Source organism: Lepidochelys olivacea, assembly GCF_965140295.1.
Source record: "Lepidochelys olivacea isolate rLepOli2 genome assembly, chromosome: 1".
In the NCBI taxonomy this organism is placed as follows: Eukaryota; Metazoa; Chordata; order Testudines; family Cheloniidae; genus Lepidochelys; species Lepidochelys olivacea.
The window spans coordinates 54523530-54540725 of record NC_140411.1 but is presented as its reverse complement, the minus strand read 5'-3'; the positions used below and the strand labels follow the sequence as shown (position 1 = coordinate 54540725).

At 44.6% G+C, this 17196-nt stretch overlaps 1 protein-coding gene across 1 annotated transcript in view; it reads left to right on the top strand.

Moving 5' to 3' along the window:
• Nucleotides 1–17196, top strand: part of TRPC4 (transient receptor potential cation channel subfamily C member 4) — a 210162-nt gene that overhangs the window by 74043 nt on the left and 118923 nt on the right. The window lies entirely within an intron of this gene.

Here is a 17196-nt window from a genome sequence, read left to right as displayed (position 1 = left end):
TTTTGGTTTGAGAGTCTCTGTTCTTAGCATTGGGTATTCTGTTCAATAAGATAATATAATTCATGCTAATACATGGGGGATAAAAATAAGTGCTTTTCTGGGATAGGTGAACGGCTTTGGAGAAAATATTCAGTTGAACCGGGTGTTTCTTTTCAACGTTAATTCTATTTCAGATAATTCTGCCATTTCATTGGTGAAATGATTCCTGGACGTATTAGGGCAAAATCCTGCTTCATGCAGAATTGCAACCTAATAGGAAGAGAACACTAGGGGTGAAATCCTGGTCCCACTGAAGTCAATGGCAACACTCTCATTGACTTTAATGGAGTCAGGATTTCACCCTTGATGTGGAGACCATCAACCACTTCAGTGACTGTGAGGCATGGTCAGTGTGACCCCTGGTCTTCATGGTCAGAACCTCAGCCTTGTCTGCGCGCATAGCGATGGGCCCTCAACCTGCTCTCATAGGAGTGAAGGCAAACCTGTTCTTTCTCCCTATCATCCCTCAAAGGATGCATCATTATATAGAAAATCTTTTTTAGAATAAATTGAAAAAGGCTTTAAGGTGTGTCCCTCTATACCTCCCCCTGACTGCACTAAGTCATCCTCCTTTAGGTGGCCAACATCCTCCATGCCAGACCCACTGTAAGGCCCTATTGAGGCAGGGTAGGATGTAAATTGTAATTTGTCAGATTCTTAGGGATCCTCTGGGATGAAAACCACTCTATAAATAGATGTAAGATTCTATTCTATTCTTATCTATTCCTATTTCCATATATTCTAGGTGCTATATTAGTGCATAGTGAATTGAAATGATTGGAGCCCTTTCATAGGCAATGCATACAATATCATGTAATTACAGTATCTGGTACTTGCTATGGTTATAATTGCAGATGATAAGTAAAAAGTATAATTTTTTTGTCAATAAAATAATAGGAATTCAATGTTATTTTTGGTGAAAGAATACAATATGTTAGGTCCTTACCCAACTGTGTATGTCTGCTTTCTTTGCTCCCTAGTGAAAGCATAATATCTTTCTTTAAATGGCTTTATCTCAGCATAAATGAATGGAAATTAGATTCATTTTATGCTTGCCTCATTTCCATTATTTCTCACCTGATTGCATAGCTCACAGGGTATGAGAAGACAATTCAAAGGAGAAGAATGGTCTTGTTGTTAAGGTACTGGACTAGGACTCAGCAGGTTTGGGTTCAACTCTCCATGAACTCACATAAACTTTGAAGGCCTTAATTCCTCATCTGTGAAATAGGAGCATGTTATAGACTGTCAGAGGGCCAGGTTGCCTAACAGTTAGCATACCAGACTCTTGTGCTCCTGTCAGAGGTTATAGAGATGCCTGATCCTAAGTCACAAATGTTTGGAGCCTCTACCTACATCTGGGCTTTTTCTCTTAAGTGGGGCATGGGATGGGGGACCCTGGCTTTTCCTTTCCATCATGTCCGATCCAGGATAGTTCCCTCTGGGAAGTAACACTGGGAGGGTCATCCCTGCGGGGAGTCAAAGCCTGCCAGCCTGGGCTACTGCCTACCTATGTGCTCCTGGGGTATGGCCCCTAAAGTCCAGTCAATCAGCTAACAGAAAGTCTAAATGAGCAGGGCCTTGCAGGTTTCAAAGGGGGCAGGGTGGTTGGAGAAGGCATGGCCTGGGACTTTACCTGCTTTTTGGTCCCCTCGCAGGCTACGCCTTCAGGCTGACTTCCCAGAGAAGGATTCATCTCTCTTACAGCCTGTCCACTACCCTTTGCCTGGGGTTCTGAGTTTCTTTTAACCCTCTCTTCCAATTGGAACGGGCTTGCCAGGCCCAGAGGGGTGGGGTTAGCTAGGCCCAGTATCGCCTTTTAATAATGATAGATGCTATACATTGGTAATCATGTGGCCTGATGCCAAGAATTCACGATATAGCAGGATGAAGTTAGGATTTCCCTTTATGCATGTGTTATGTTTTCTATTCTCATGCATTATTTGTATTACGACAGTGCATAGGAGCCCCAGCCCTGGGCCAGGACCACACTGTGTTAGGTGCTATAAAAACACAGAACTTAAAAGATGGTTCCCGCCCCAGAAGGTTTACAGTTTAGCAATAAGACAAGAAACAACAAATGGATACAGACAGGTGGGGGAGTACAATGAGACATAGTTGGTCTGCATGATAGGTAGTGGTCTGTGCACAGTAACATGTGGATGGGAAGCCATAGATAAGGTTGTAAGTTCATAATCTATCCTGAGAGAGTTTTTGAACTTCCACTGCCTTTGGCAAAACAATCCTCCTGTCAGTTTGAAACTTTTTGTACCTCATCTTAGAGGAGAACTCAGACTTGTATTCCACAACCCACAACGCCACATTCACTCAGGCAAACAGCACACCCCAGCATACACGATAGAAACTCTGTGGGTGGGCTATGCAAACACTGCAAAATCTATGAATCAGTTTGCATACTTTGAAATAGTTATGAAATGTTTTACAGACACAAAAGGTGCCGATCTGCCCCAAAATATGAGGTATTTATAAACATTGCAAGGCATTTTAGCAGAGTTTGTGACCTGGATTTCTAGCCATGTGCCTCCATTGTGGGCATGCAAGATTCCTCCTGCACAAACATGAGCCTCCACATTGCAAATGCAAACATTGGCATGTGAATATGGACTTTCAGAAAACCTCCTACAAGATCCCTCACCAAAGGCTCTTAAGCAAAGTAGGCTGTCATAGGATAAGAGGGAAAGTCCTCTCGTGGATCAGTAACTGGTTAAAAGACAGAAAACAAAAGGTAGGAATAAATGGTCAGTTTTCAGAATGGAGAGATGTAAATAGCGGGGTCCTGCAGGGATCTGTACTGGGACAAGTGCTGTTCAACATATTCATAAATGATCCAGAAAAAGGGGTAAACAGTGATATGGCAAAATGTGGAGATGATACAAAATTACTCAAGATAATTAAGTCAAAAGCAGACTGCGAAGAGTTACAAAGGGATCTCACAAAACTGGAGGACTGGGCAACAGAATGGTAGATGAAATTCAATGTTGATAAGTGAAAAGTAATGCACACTGGAAAACATAGTCCCACCTATACATACAAAATGGTGAAATCTAAATCAGCTGTTATCACTCAAGAAAGAAATCTTGGGCTCATTGTGCATAGTTCTCTGAAAACATCCACTCAATACGCAGGGACAGTCAAAAAACAAACAAACAAACAAAAATCTAATGGAATGTTAGGAATCATTAGGAAAGGGATAGATAGATAATAAGACAGAAAATATCATTATGCTACTATACCAATTCATGGTACAACCGCACCTTGAACTCTGCCTGCAGTTCTGGTCATCCCATCTCAAAAAAGATATATTAGAATTGGAAAGGGTACAGCGAAGAGCAACAAAAAGGATTAAGGATGTAGAACCTCTTCTGTAGGAAGAGAGATTAAAAGACAGGGACTTTTCAGCTTGGAAAAGAGACAACTAAGAGGGGATATAATAGAGGGCTATAAAATTGTGAATGGTGTGGAGAAAGTGAATAATACAAAAACCAGGGCTTACCGAATGAAATTAATAGGCAGGAGGTTTAAAACAAACAAAAGGAAGTATTTCTTCACACAATGCAGGGTCAACCTGTGGAACTCATTGCCTGCAGATGTTGTGAAGGCCAAAACTAGAACAGGGTTCAAAAAAGAACTAATAAGCTCATGGAGTATATGTCCATCAGTAGCTATTAGTGGATGACAGGGGATGGATCACTTGATGATTACCGGTTCTGTTCATTCCCTCTGAAGCACCTGGTATTGGCCACTGTGGGAAGACAGGATACTTGGCTAGATGGACCATTGGTCTGACCCAGTATGGCTGTTCTTTTGTTCTTTTGCCAAACCCAGGCTGGCAGCGGGCTGAGCGGGGCTGGTGGCCGGGACCCTGGCAGGCAGCAGCGTGCCATTAAAAATCCTGCCTGCCCTGGCCCGCTCTTCTCCACCCCCCGCCCTCCCCTCCCGGGGGCAGGGTGAAGAAGCTTGGTCCTGCCCACTGCTGGTGCAGGGCAGGCAAGGTCCCCAATGCCCCCGCCTCTTCTCCCAGCCTGCTAGGTTCCTGCCCCATCTCCTCTCCCTCCCTCCCTGCCGCCTATCAGCTGATGGCCCTTGCGAGGGAGGGGGACAAGCGCCTGATCGCTGCTCCGGGGAGGAGGCGGAGAAGAGGTGGGGACGGGGCCTTGGGGAAGGGGGGTGTAATCAGGGCATATCCCCTCCAGCCCCCTGTCATGAGCCACTCTGGGAGCGCCCCTGGTCTAGAGTACAGGCACTATACGTTAGTTACATGCTACAGTGAAAGTCAGGCTGCACCCACGCTTTTCCTTGCAGTGCGTAGCTTCATGCTGCAGTGAAAGGCTCAGTAACCTGTAGGAGCCTTTCCCTGCTGCCAGAGCCTCCCTGCTGCCTCCCACCGCCAGAGCCTTTCCCCACTGCCGAAGCCTTTTTCTGCGGGGGGGAAAATGCTGTGGCGGCAGGTAAGCAGCAGAACACTACACTACCGAAAAAATATCAGTGTAGACGTTGGCACTGCTTGGGCCTACAGACAGTCATGTAGGATACATATCCTAGGGTTCAGGCATAATGGGCACCTCAGTTTCCTCACCTGAGCTGTGTCTCTCCGTCTACACTGCTGTTTATACTCACGCTAGCTGTGCCTGCAGTGTCTGTAGTTCTACACGCGGCCGTAAACCCTACGGTAGCCTTGGCTTCACGGAGGTCAGTGGGGCCAGGATTTCAGCCCTAGCGCTGTTTCCTCTCCTTGCCTGACTGACTGAAACCGTTTAAAAAGGAGAAAAATAAACAGTGCACAACGATTTATCCATTTCCGCTATATTGCTAAAGCTCATGGAACGTTCAGGATTTTCATTAACACATGGAAGTTGTCTGAATACTTGCAAATAACAATGAGCATGGCTTGAGAATGATAGTTAAAAAAACTTGCAGCTGTTATTTACAGACGTATTCATGTATCAATATCTTTTTACTGTTCGATAAGGGGATAATATGTTGTGTGGGAAGGTTGTATCTAAAACTTACTTCAGCGTCATACTCAAAAAGCAACATAAGATCATTTCATTAAACTAAAACTAATTCTTAAATATTTTTAGAGTTTAGAAATTCCTAGATAAGGGTCTATCACCAGCCATCCACTATGTCCCCAGACTGTACCTACTTTCCACATTCAGTATACTCTGCATTCCAGACTCCATAGCATGTGTATTATGGTGATTTTGAATTTATTATCATTATATGTATCTATTTGGTGCCATCTGGTGCCTACTAATGAGGTATATATATTTAATCGATTTGGATTCCACTTGACTCCTTCTGTCATTCAGTTAGTGAGAGAGGCTTTTGTGGCATCCATTATATCAATTCAGGAAAAGGTCATTTTTGTCACTTGCATTATGTTTTCTAAACTTTGTTAGATTCCCCAGCTGCTGGATCACATGTAAAAGTGAATAACAGGATTTAAGGTAGCTGAGCTGACTAAACTTATCCATGTTCTTCCAAATTATTAATTTTTCATAACCAGATGTCTCAAAAACTATCTGCCAAGATCTTATTGCCCATTATCCTGACCGATAGTGGAATATCTTTTTGAAAAAAGCTGTTTTCCTTTCAACTTTAGGATGAATAACTGGTTGTTATATCATGCTATTTTGCACCGTGCATACACACCTATGTAATAGAATGGAGGAGACTTTAAACCAGCGGTCGACAACCTTTCAAGTGGTGTGGAACCTTTCAAGTGGAAGTGGAGTGCCAAGTCTTCATTTATTCACTTTAATTTAAGGTTTCGCATGCCAGTAATACATTTTAATGTTTTTTAGAAGGTCTCTCTCTATAAGTCTATATATTATAAAACTAAACTATTGCTGTAAAGTAAACAAAGTTTTCAAAATGTTTAAGAAGCTTCATTTAAAATTAAATTAAAATGCTGATCTTATGCCGCCAGACCACTCAGCCCGCTGCCAGCCTGGGGTTCCGTTCACCTAGGCCAGCAGCAGGCTGAGCGGGGCCCGCGGCCGGGACCCTGGCTGGCAAGGGGCCAGCAGCCAGAACCCCAGACTGGCAATGGGCTGAGCGGGGCCGGCGGCCAGGACCCCAGACCGGCATTGGGCTGAGCGGCTCAGCCTGCTGCCACTCAGCCCGCTGCCGGTCGGGGGTTCTGTCCACTGGCTCCTGCCAGCCAGGGTCCCGGCTGCCGGCCCCGTTCAGCCCGCTGCTGGTCTGGGATCCCGGCCCTGCCCACATAGAGTGGGTATCTACCGTCTCCCTGGTTCTAGCCCATTCTCTTCCTCTCTCTCTCTGCACTGTGCAGAGGCTGGAAGTGCACTGAGCACAGGGTTGCCTGAAGGAGCAGGTTGGGGATTGGGGTGTAGGGTCTGGCCAGGAGCTAGAATGAGGGAGTAGGGGCTCAGGGTTTGGGTAGGAGGTTTGGGTGTGGAGTGCTTACCTGGGCAGCTCCCATTTGGTGCGAGGGGTGCAGGAGGGAATGTGGGGTATGTGTGTTTGTGCAAGGGCTCCCGTTTGGTGCTCAGGGTGGGGGTGGGAATGTGTGGGGTGCAAGAGTCAGGACATAGGGTATGGGGGGGCTAGGTATGTGTGGGGGGTGCTGGGGTCAGGGCAGAGGGCTGGGGGAGTGTGGACCAGGGTCATGGGGATGCTCCCAGCCCCCTGCCCAGAGCGGTTCATGGCAGGGGGCTGGAGGGAATATGCCCTGATTCCACCTCCTTCCCCAAGGCCCCGTCCCCACCTCTTCTCCGCCTCCTCCCTGGAGGAGAGAGCGGGCGCTTCTCCCCCACCCTGGCAAGGGCCATCAGCTGATGGGCATCAGGGAGGGAGGGAGAGGAGGAGGGGCAGGAACCCAGCAGGCTGGGGGAAGAGGCGGGGGAGGAGGGACCTTGCCTGCCCTGCACCAGCAGTGGGCAGAACCAAGCTTCTTTACCCTGCCCCCGCGGGGGGTGGAGAAGAGCAGGCCGAGGCAGGCAGGATTTTTAACAGCATGCTGCTGCCTGCCGTGGTCCCGGCTGCCGTGCCCACTCAGCCCGCTGCCAGCCTGGGTTCGGCAGCGGGCTGAGCGGGGCCGGCAGCTGGGACCCGGCAAGCTACAGAGTGCCATTAAAAATCAGCTCTCGTGCTGTCTTTGGCATGCATGCCGTAGGTTGCTGACCCCTGCTTTAAACAGATAATTAAATAGAATGGAATGCCGTAGCTTTAACTTAATGTTAAAGATGTGTGCAGCTAGCATCATATATGGTATGTACTGTATTTCATTAAAATTGTGTGCATGGGTATTTTTGGAACCAAATATTTGAGAAAGTTAGACAGTTAGAGAGTCTTTGAAATAGCTAATTAGTGGAGTGACAAATCAGTGTTGTAACTCTTCCACTGCTACCGCAGGGGAATTAATTTGCTAAGTTGTTCTATCGGAATTCCAGAGGGTATATCATAAAAATATGTATCAAGTGGATGTGCATAATATGAAGAGTGTATTTAAATGTTTCTCTGACCTGGAGTGTAGAATTACATTGTCACCTGGGCACCAGCAGACAGGCTCCCTGCTTTCAGTTCTGGTGCCTAGCCATGATATGGCTCACAGAAGCCGGAGCTGCAATTGCAGGAAAAATCCTGCGCAGCCCTTGGCTGGAGCATGCTTAGTGTGGATGGGATCTTTGAGGAATGTAGCAAGTCTCTACTGAGCATGTGCAACTACAATATTTCAGGTTTCAGAGTAACAGCCGTGTTAGTCTGTATTTGCAAAAAGAAAAGGAGGACTTGTGGCACCTTAGAGACTAACCAATTTATTTGAGCATAAGCTTTCGTGAGCTACAGCTCACTTCATTCAAAGGCCTATAACTAAGACTGCGAGTCTGTCACGGAGGTCTCGGAAATCACAAATTCCATGACCTTCATGACTTCTGCAGTGGCCAGTGCTGGCTCAGGGCAGTCTCTGGGCCAGCAGCAGCAGCAGTTTGGGTGTGTGGCAGGGGGTTCGGGGGAGGGGATTGGAGGGTGTGGGGGGGCGCTTACCTTGGTGTGAGGCGCTCCCTGGGTCCCACTAGCATGGCCCTGCAGCTCCTAGGCGGAGGGGCCAGGGGATGCTGCGCACTGCCTGTGCCTGCAGGCTCCACCCCTGCAGCTACCATTGGCTGTGGTTCCTGGCCAATGGGAACTGCACAGCTGAGCAGCTCATGGAGCCCCCAGGCCGCTCTGCTGCCTAGGAGCTTTTGGAACACACGGTGCCAGGTAGGGGGTCCATGCCAGCCCCACCCCGCCCAGCACCAGCGGGGGTCCTGGGCCACGTGCTGCAACCCAGCCCACCCCCAGCATCAGGGGGAGGTTCCGGGTCACCTCCCTCAGCACCCCCAGTGCCCCTGGACTGCCCCCCCCCCCGAGAGCACCCATGGTCCCTCGCCCAAGTTTTAGTTAGGGGTATATAGTAAAAGTCATAGACAGGTCACAGGCTGTGAATTTTTGTGTACTGCCCATGACCTGTCCATGACTTTTACTAAAAATACCCATGACTAAAACATAGCTTTACCTATAACTTAGTCAAATTTGGGCAGATTTTCACAGAGATAGCAAAAAGCACATGTCTGACAGAAAAGGCCACATGCTGTCAAATGTCAAGTCCCAGTACTCAAATGCCCAAATCAATACTCAAAGTGTGGAGGTGCTAAAGCGTCTCAAAGAAAAGGTTACAGGAATTTTTTTAACATGGGCCAAAACAATGTATTTTTCATCAGCCTCATCCTTGGAAATGGCTGAACTGTTTGAGCTGAAAGTTTTCCAAAAAAATTCCAGCCTGAGGCAGACTCTTAACCTGGAAAATTTCAGCCGAACAATTAAAATTTGACAAAGATACAAGCAAATGAAAACATGCTATAATGGGTGTCAAGGTTCCTCCCCCACTCTGAACTCTAGGATACAGATGTGGGGACCTGCATGAAAAACCTCCTAAGCTTATCTTTACCAGCTTAGGTCAAAACTTCCAAGGTACAAATTATTCCACCCGTTGTCCTTGGATTGGCCGCTACCACCACCAAACTAATACTGGTTACTGGGGAAGAGCTGTTTGGACGCGTCCTTCCCCCCAAAATACTTCCCAAAACCTTGCACCCCACTTCCTGGACAAGGTTTGGTAAAAAGCCTCACCAATTTGCCTAGGTGACTACAGACCCAGACCCTTGGATCTTAAGAACAATGAACAATCCTCCCAACACTTGCACCCCCCTTTCCTGGGAAATGTTGGATAAAAAGCCTCCCAATTTGCATAGGTGACCACAGTCCCAAACCCTTGGATCTGAGAACAATGAAAAAGCATTCAGTTCCTTACAAGAAGACTTTTAATAAAAATAGAAGTAAATAGAAATAAAGAAATCCCCCCTGTAAAATCAGGATGGTAGATATCTTACAGGGTAATTAGATTCAAAAACATAGAGAACCCCTCTAGGCAAAACCTTAAGTTACAAAAAAGATACACAGACAGAAATAGTTATTCTATTCAGCACAATTCTTTTCTCAGCCATTTAAAGAAATCATAATCTAACACATACCTAGCTAGATTACTTACTAAAAGTTCTAAGACTCCATTCCTGGTCTATCCCTGGTAAAGACCAGCATATAGACAGACACACAGACCCTTTGTTTCTCTCCCTCCTCCCAGCTTTTGAAAGTATCTTGTCTCCTCATTGGTCATTTTGGTCAGGTGCCAGCGAGGTTACCTTTAGCTTCTTAACCCTTTACAGGTGAGAGGAGCTTTCCCCTGGCCAGGAGGGATTTCAAAGGGGTTTACCCTTCCCTTTATATTTATGACAGGGAAGTATCAGGTAACCTTAATAATAGGTGATGCTGCCAGCCTTGCTTATAATATAACATACATACGTACCTATCTATAGCCATATTTACTCTCCAGTCCTGCAAGGAGGTCTGTCCACAAAGAATTCCTTGCAGGATCAACACCTTAGTTGGTAAATGTTCAGCTTTTTCATGGGAAGAGGATATCTGCAATATTGAGGCAATAATATTGCAATTATTTATCATGATGGTTTTACCATGTCCAAATGTCTGCACTAGATGTAGCACAGAACATACAATTAAGCAAGGATGCTGTTCTGCAGGGTTAGCAGTGCAAGATATTAGGCAGGGCATGAGTGAAGGAGAGAAAACAAGAAGAGGTGGGGTAGGGATGAACAGCAGGGTTAAGTCTGAAGGGGGGAAATGCAAGAAAGCAGGGGATAATCTTTTTAAAAGAGATCCTTTTTGCATTTTCACAGCACCACTCACTTTCCTTCCTTGCATTCTTTTCTTCTCTTGAAGATACATATTCAAATCATTTGGCTTCAGCTGAGGAGATTGAAAAGCTGAGGCTGCCCATTTGCTAGTGGCAAATCACTTGATCATTCTGAGTAAACAACTATCGCAGTGGAATTGTTGCCACCAGTCAAAGAAGAGGTTTGCATATTCATCATACAGTTATTGAGAAATAACCACACGTGTTTATGCAGATCCATGAATCCTGACAGCCATTAATAGCCAATCAGAGTATAGGTATACAACTACTGGGAAATAACTGTATCGCGATTATGAAAATCAGACACCCAGAACCAAAGTGCAGGAAACTGCTTGATTTGGAAAATACTGTAGTTAGCTTCAGTAACTGTACAACAACCGTGCAATGTGATTGACTTAGACCTATTCTGTTACAGCATGTCTTGCAGCATTTTTTCTTCATAACCACTATCTGAAAAAAGAAAAGGAGTACTTGTGGCGCCTTAGAGACTAACCAATTTATTTGCATCCGATGAAGTGAACTGTAGCTCAGGAAAGCTTATGCTCAAATAAATTGGTTAGTCTCCAAGGTGCCACAAGTACTCCTTTTCTTTTTGCGAATACAGACTAACACGGCTGTTACTCTGAAAACTATCTGAAAAGGAACATAAGAATATATTGTAGGGGTTGCCATGTTTAACTATTGCTTTCCTGCAAGCTCTTTCCAATCTTGCCCAGTTCTGGATGATTCAGAGGAAAGCAGGAAAACCTTAGAATTGTGCTGAGATTCACTAAGGGACTGGGGCGGGGGGCGAGTATTTCTTCTATGTCTTCTGGCAATTGGTTTATGCACCAGAGCAAGAGGATTTCTACATAGCCAATACTAGGCCAGGAAGCTGCCTCTTTTGGAATGGCCTTAAAAAATTAATTCAAAGTATACCCTAAATTAATGAATAGGGAATTACTGGTGTGAGGCAGAGGCAGGAAGAGAGAGGGGGCTGTACACAAGTAGGATATGATAAATTGTACATATAGTAAACAGTGCAATCTGTTCATGCAGTCTTTTGAATATGCCACCCCCAGAAGCTCATAAATTGCACTCTATTCATTAGGCACCAACTGTGGTATTTGTTTTGAAAATGTCTCCCACAGAAGCTCATAAACTGAGTTCCACACAGTAGATACCAAGTATGCTGCTTAATTGCAGTCCATATGGTAATGAGGGTGGAGGAAGCAATGTGGTGCCATTTTGTAGAGGATGAAGAGGACCGTCTTGATGTGGAATGTGGGGGCATGAGAGTTCATTCTTCCTCCTGCTAAGCTGCCTGAGCGGTAGCAGAGGATTTTCCCCAGTGGTATCAGATTAATCAGAATTTTCTGACAGGTTGAGAATTCTGATAGGCAGAAATGGATGTGAGAGGCGAGGGTTAGTTTAGTTTGTTAAGAGAGGACCCAAAGCAGTCAACTCACATGTACCATCTTTTCATGTAATCATTTGATTAGTTGAAGTGTACATTTGGCTGCTAGGGAGAGATACACTGTGAAGATGGAAAGGATTACTTGTCTGGTAGATGGAAAGCTGGGTTTGTGGCTAGCTTTCCAGGAGTGTTTTTTTCAAAGATTTTCTTTTTATGTTTGCAGTAGAATTGTTCATAAGTGCACTAACCCCCTTGGCAAGAAGCCTTAAACAATGTAGATGTTTTTGTGCGCCAGTAGTGGGGTTAATGGCTTTGCAGAGAAAATTGTGATCACTACTAAAGCAAAACTTTTGATTCGGCTCCCATAGGATGAATTAATTTTCATGAATTTTCCCAGTTCCTCTTGTATTGCTGCCACAATGTTTTGGTTTCATAGTGACACTGGCAGGTATTCATCACTCATGAAGGCAGTATGCCAAACGAGATGGACCCATGACCTTATTGAGTATGCCAAATCCTATGCTCCTAAATTGGAATAGAGGCTAAGGAAGAGGAAATACAGGAGCATCTAGCACCATACAAAATGATGAGCCAGATTCTCAGTGAGTGATATCACTGATGCTGATTCACACTAGCTAAGGATCTAGTCCTTATTTTATTAGGGTTTGGTGTACTAGTTCAATAACTTTATTCTGATATGTGTAATACTTAGTTCATATATGGTCCTTCTTATAGATAACTGAGCCAACCCTCCACCAAAAATGTAAAACGTTTTTCAAAGTTTCAAAGGGTTTAGTTAACTTTTTTCATTATTTATTATTTTTGCACATGTGCTGGTCCCAGCTGGTACTGCAAAAGAAAGTGCTATAATACAGAGAGAAAGGTGAGCACTGAACAGCGACAGTACAACATTTTTTAAAAGCTTTGAACTAGAACCACCCAGAGGACAATTCCATTTCACAAGCACTTTTGAGGTTTCAAATTTTGTTTTTATTCCTCATTAGAGCAAAAACAAAAGCCTTCAAATGTTTTTGCAAAATGGAATTGTGTCAAAACATCCATTTTCCACTCTAAAAGGCTTTCTTCAGTTCTGCTGTCTCTCATCACAAGTGACCAGAGAACCCTGGACCTAAGAAGTTTTCTGGAAGAAAGCTTTATCAGAATTGATATATTTCCACAAAATGATTCAGCTCTCACAAAAGAGCATATTTCAAAAACATTTCATTGGAAATGTTCAGACCAATTCTACTTTGAACATTCAGGCAGTTTGATTTGTCTTTCTCCTAATATGCTAACATCACTCACGGCTTGCTTGACCAGTGTTATGATGTGACAGCAAGAATTCTAGCTTTCCTTTAATAGTTTTTCCTTAACACTATCATATTTTTTTTCAGTGTAATCATGGGCTGATGTATTTTTTCAGTCCATTTTCACTTTGGGTTTCTTTTTCACCACTGCTTAGAGAGAAAAAACACGCCTCTATGCTTGTCGTTAGTCATTATGTGCACTCGGGCAGTGCCCAGTGATACTTGTTCTTGACTAGTTTCAAAGAGGCACAATGTCGGGGCACATGGATTTAATCAGAAGCAATTCTCAAGAATGTTAGAATATTTTAGCTGCCACTTTTGGAGTGTCTGCTTCCGGGCCAATAAAGCAGTTGACAGAAACTGAAGGAAGGACATGTCTGCCTACCAATAAAGTTGACAAGTCATTGAAAATGAGCATTTTTACCTACAGGCTATGTTTTGGAGCAGTTTACAGACCCAAGGGAGGTGGAAGAGGACACTGGATAAAATGCTGAGGGCTTCTTTTGTCACAAATCACACATACACTAGAAAAATCTAAACTGACACAAATATATGTGGCCTTCTGTTTCTCCCGCTACATGTTATGGGAGGAAGGGGAGCAAAATAGTACCCACGCATTTGGGGAGGGGAACATTATTTTTTTTTACAGGAAACCCTTGACCCCTCAAAAATGTTCTGCCTCAGTCAGGGTTACATTTGTAATTCCCTGGGTAAAACCCTCCCCTGCTTCCCCAGCCCAGATCTATCAGTGCCTTAATCTTTCCTGCCCCCTCAAAAAAAAAATTAAAAAAAAAATCACCCAGTCTCTACTCTTCCCTCCCCAAATTCCATCATTTCACACACATTCCCAATCCTCATATGCCATACTCCCACTCCTCAGAAAAAGAAAACAAGAGTTCCATACTCTTACCCTTGATGGAAATATGTCACTTAAAGTCTGTAAGCTCTTACTCAAGATAAGTCTACACAGCAGCTGGGAGGGCACTTCCCAGCACAGGTAGACAGACCGGCACTCAAAATAGCAGCGAGGCTGCAGCAGTGCGGGTAGCAGCTTGGACCAGTCGCACAAGGACAACACCCCCTGGATCCATATTTGGGCAGCTAGCCCAAGGCCCTGCCCATGCTGCTGTGGCCACAGAGCTATTTCTAGCATCTTAGCGTGAGCAGAGCTAGCATGGTCCTAGCTGTGTTGGGAAGCACACTCCCAGCCACTGTGTAGCCATACCCTTTAATGAGAGCTTTGGACCAATGCTTTACCCTCCTGTGCTTTTTATCTTTGTGAGGTTAATCTAGTGCCAAAATAGGTGATGTGATGTACCTTTTTTAGGCTAGATTCTGATCCCATAAATCACTCCAAGTAATGTTACTCCACAAGCGGCTCCACTGAAGTCAGTGGGATCAATTGTGGATAAAGGAGCCTAGTACAATGAAGGCTGAGAGGGGATATGATTGGTCTCTATAAATACATCAGGAGGATAACCACTAGGAAGGGAGAAGAGCTATTTAAGCTAATGACAATGCTGGCACAGGAACAAATGGCAATAAACCGACCATGAGTAAATTTAGGCTTTAAAAGATTCAAAGAAGTTTTCTAACCATCAGAGGAGCAGGAGGATCTGGGACAGCCTCCCATTAGGAGTAGTGGGGGGCAAACAATCTAACTAGCTTTAAGATGGAGCTTGATAAATTTGTGAATGGGAGTACATGATGGGGCTGCTCCCTGCATTAATGGGAGGGGATTTGATGATCCAGGAGTTTCTTAACAATCCTATACCCTGTGTTCCTCTGTTCCCATGCAAAGGTGTCTGCCCCTTTAGGGGTAGATTTTCAATGCCACTTTGGGGTATAAATATGTAGAGAGGTGCCTCGTGGGGTTCTCAAAAGCACTTTAGGCACTTAACTTCTGGTGCCTAAATACCTTTAAAAATCTGGCCCATGGTGAATAAGATTGCATTGTCTTTGAGCTGCCACATTCTTTCTCTACACCACTCTACTCACTTTCTCTAAACCAACCAAAATGAAAAAAGACATAACAATACTATAACTTGCTTGAAAATTTTCCTTTCTTTGTTTCAGCTGGGTCAGAGAGACCACAGTCATATGGTATTTGCCCTGCACTCCCAGGAATTGCAAAGGCATAATGTGAATTTTTCTTGTTTTAAATAGTGACTTAATTTTTTGTCTTATTCATTTTGAATTTGGGGTGAATTTTGGTATCTTATTTGATCCAATTTTGTCCAAATCTAGAGATTATAGGACCTGATCCCTAGGTCTGGCTGAGTTATGCTTGTTCCAGGACCTCAGGTTTGGGCAATGGTGTCTGCGTGATGTACCTTCAGTAGGGCAGCCAGGTGGCCGGTTTGGTCCCTGGTGTAAATTAAAGCACCTTCATGGCAGCCCTAATGTATGGCAGCCTGCTGTCAGACACTGAGCCAACTGAGGATTGCTGGAACACAGGATGGTTCAGCCATGTCACTCTTGCCTCCACAGGCACTTACCGTGACGGGCTAGGCTGACTTTATGCCACCCTGGGATTATCCTACGCCAGAGAAATCTCCAGATGCCCAGTTAGGGTAGTGTTAAAGCTTTGTGTTGCTAGAGTGGTGGTCATCAGACTCAAGGATGTGGTTTGTAATCTCCTCTCTTTGTAATCTCTATTAACATAAATTCCAAAATGCTGCTCCACCCCTCCCCCCTGACCCTCCGCTCACCTACTAATGTAACTTTTCTGGAGCAGCACTGTCATAAATATAAAGGGAAGGGTAAACACCTTTAAAATCCCTCCTGGCCAGAGGAAAAACCCTTTCACCTGTAAAGGGTTTAGAAGCTAGGATAATCTCGCTGGCACCTGACCAAAATGACCAATGAGGAGACAAGATACTTTCAAAAGCTGGGGGAAGGGAAAAACAAAGAGTCTGTCTGTGTGATGCTTTTGCCAGGGACAGAACAGGAATGGAGTCTTGGAAGTTAGTAAGTAATCTAGCTAGATAGGCGTTAGATTATGATTTCTTTAAATGGCTGAGAAATTAAGCTGTGCTGAATAGAATGGATATTCCTGTCTGTGTGGAAGTTTTTTGCTTTGCTTTGGGGCCAGAGCAGAGGCAAAAGGGAATTATCTTTTCTGAATTGCAGTTTTCTCTACCTAAAGGCAGAGTAGTTAACCTCCTGCAGGGAAATTCACAAGTCTTCACAGACCTGAAGTTTTGTTTTTTTTTATCTAAAAGTAACTAGAGGGGTTTTCTGCTTATTTGCCTGGAGACAAAGGTGTTAGGGTTTTGGGGTTTATATTAATTTTTTTATTGTTGTTGTTGGGGTTGGGGTTTTTTTTTTGGATTTTTCTGTAGGCTGATGATCACTATCAGCGAATATAGGTAGCCTATTACAGCACAGCAAAATTTTACAAGCTAAGATTTGTTTGTTTTATTTCTAACCCTCGGGTGTAAAGTTAGTTAAAAACAGAGAGGTAAAGATGACAAACACCAAGGCACTACACAAATTGAAGTTAGCCAAACTGGAGGCAGTGAAAGAAGCCGAAAAAGCCTAAAAGCTGCTCACAGGAGAGAAATGGAGGGAAAGGACAAAGAAAGGGAGGCAGCGAAAGAGGCAGAACAACACCAAGCGGCTGCTGTCAGGAGAGCTAGGAGGCAAAGGAAAAAGAACTGGAGGCAAGGGCCAAAGAACTGGAGGAGAAGGAAAAAGAGAGGAAGCATGAACTGGAGATGGAGAAGGCAAGGGCTCAGCAGAATATACCAACAAACCCTAGCAATCCTTCTCCAGGTACCACTTCCCATCCCAGAAAGTTCCCCACCTACAAGGCAGGCGATGATAACGAGGCCTTCTTAGAAAACTTTGAAAGGGCCTGCCTTGGGTACAGCATCTCTACAGACCAATACATGGTAGAGCTGAGGCTGCAGCTGAAATGCCTAAGGCACAAATGAACCAGTATGAACTGTTTAAAACCAAGGTGAGAGTCAGAATGGGGCTAATACCTGAGCTTTCCTATCGGCGATTCAGAGCCCTAAGGTGGAAACCAGACGTGTCATTTATCCGACATGCCTACCACATTGTGAAACATTGGGATGCCTGGATATCAGGAGCAAGTGTTGAATCTCCAGTAAATTTGCCCTTCCTAATGCAAATGGAACAGTTCTTAGAGGGTG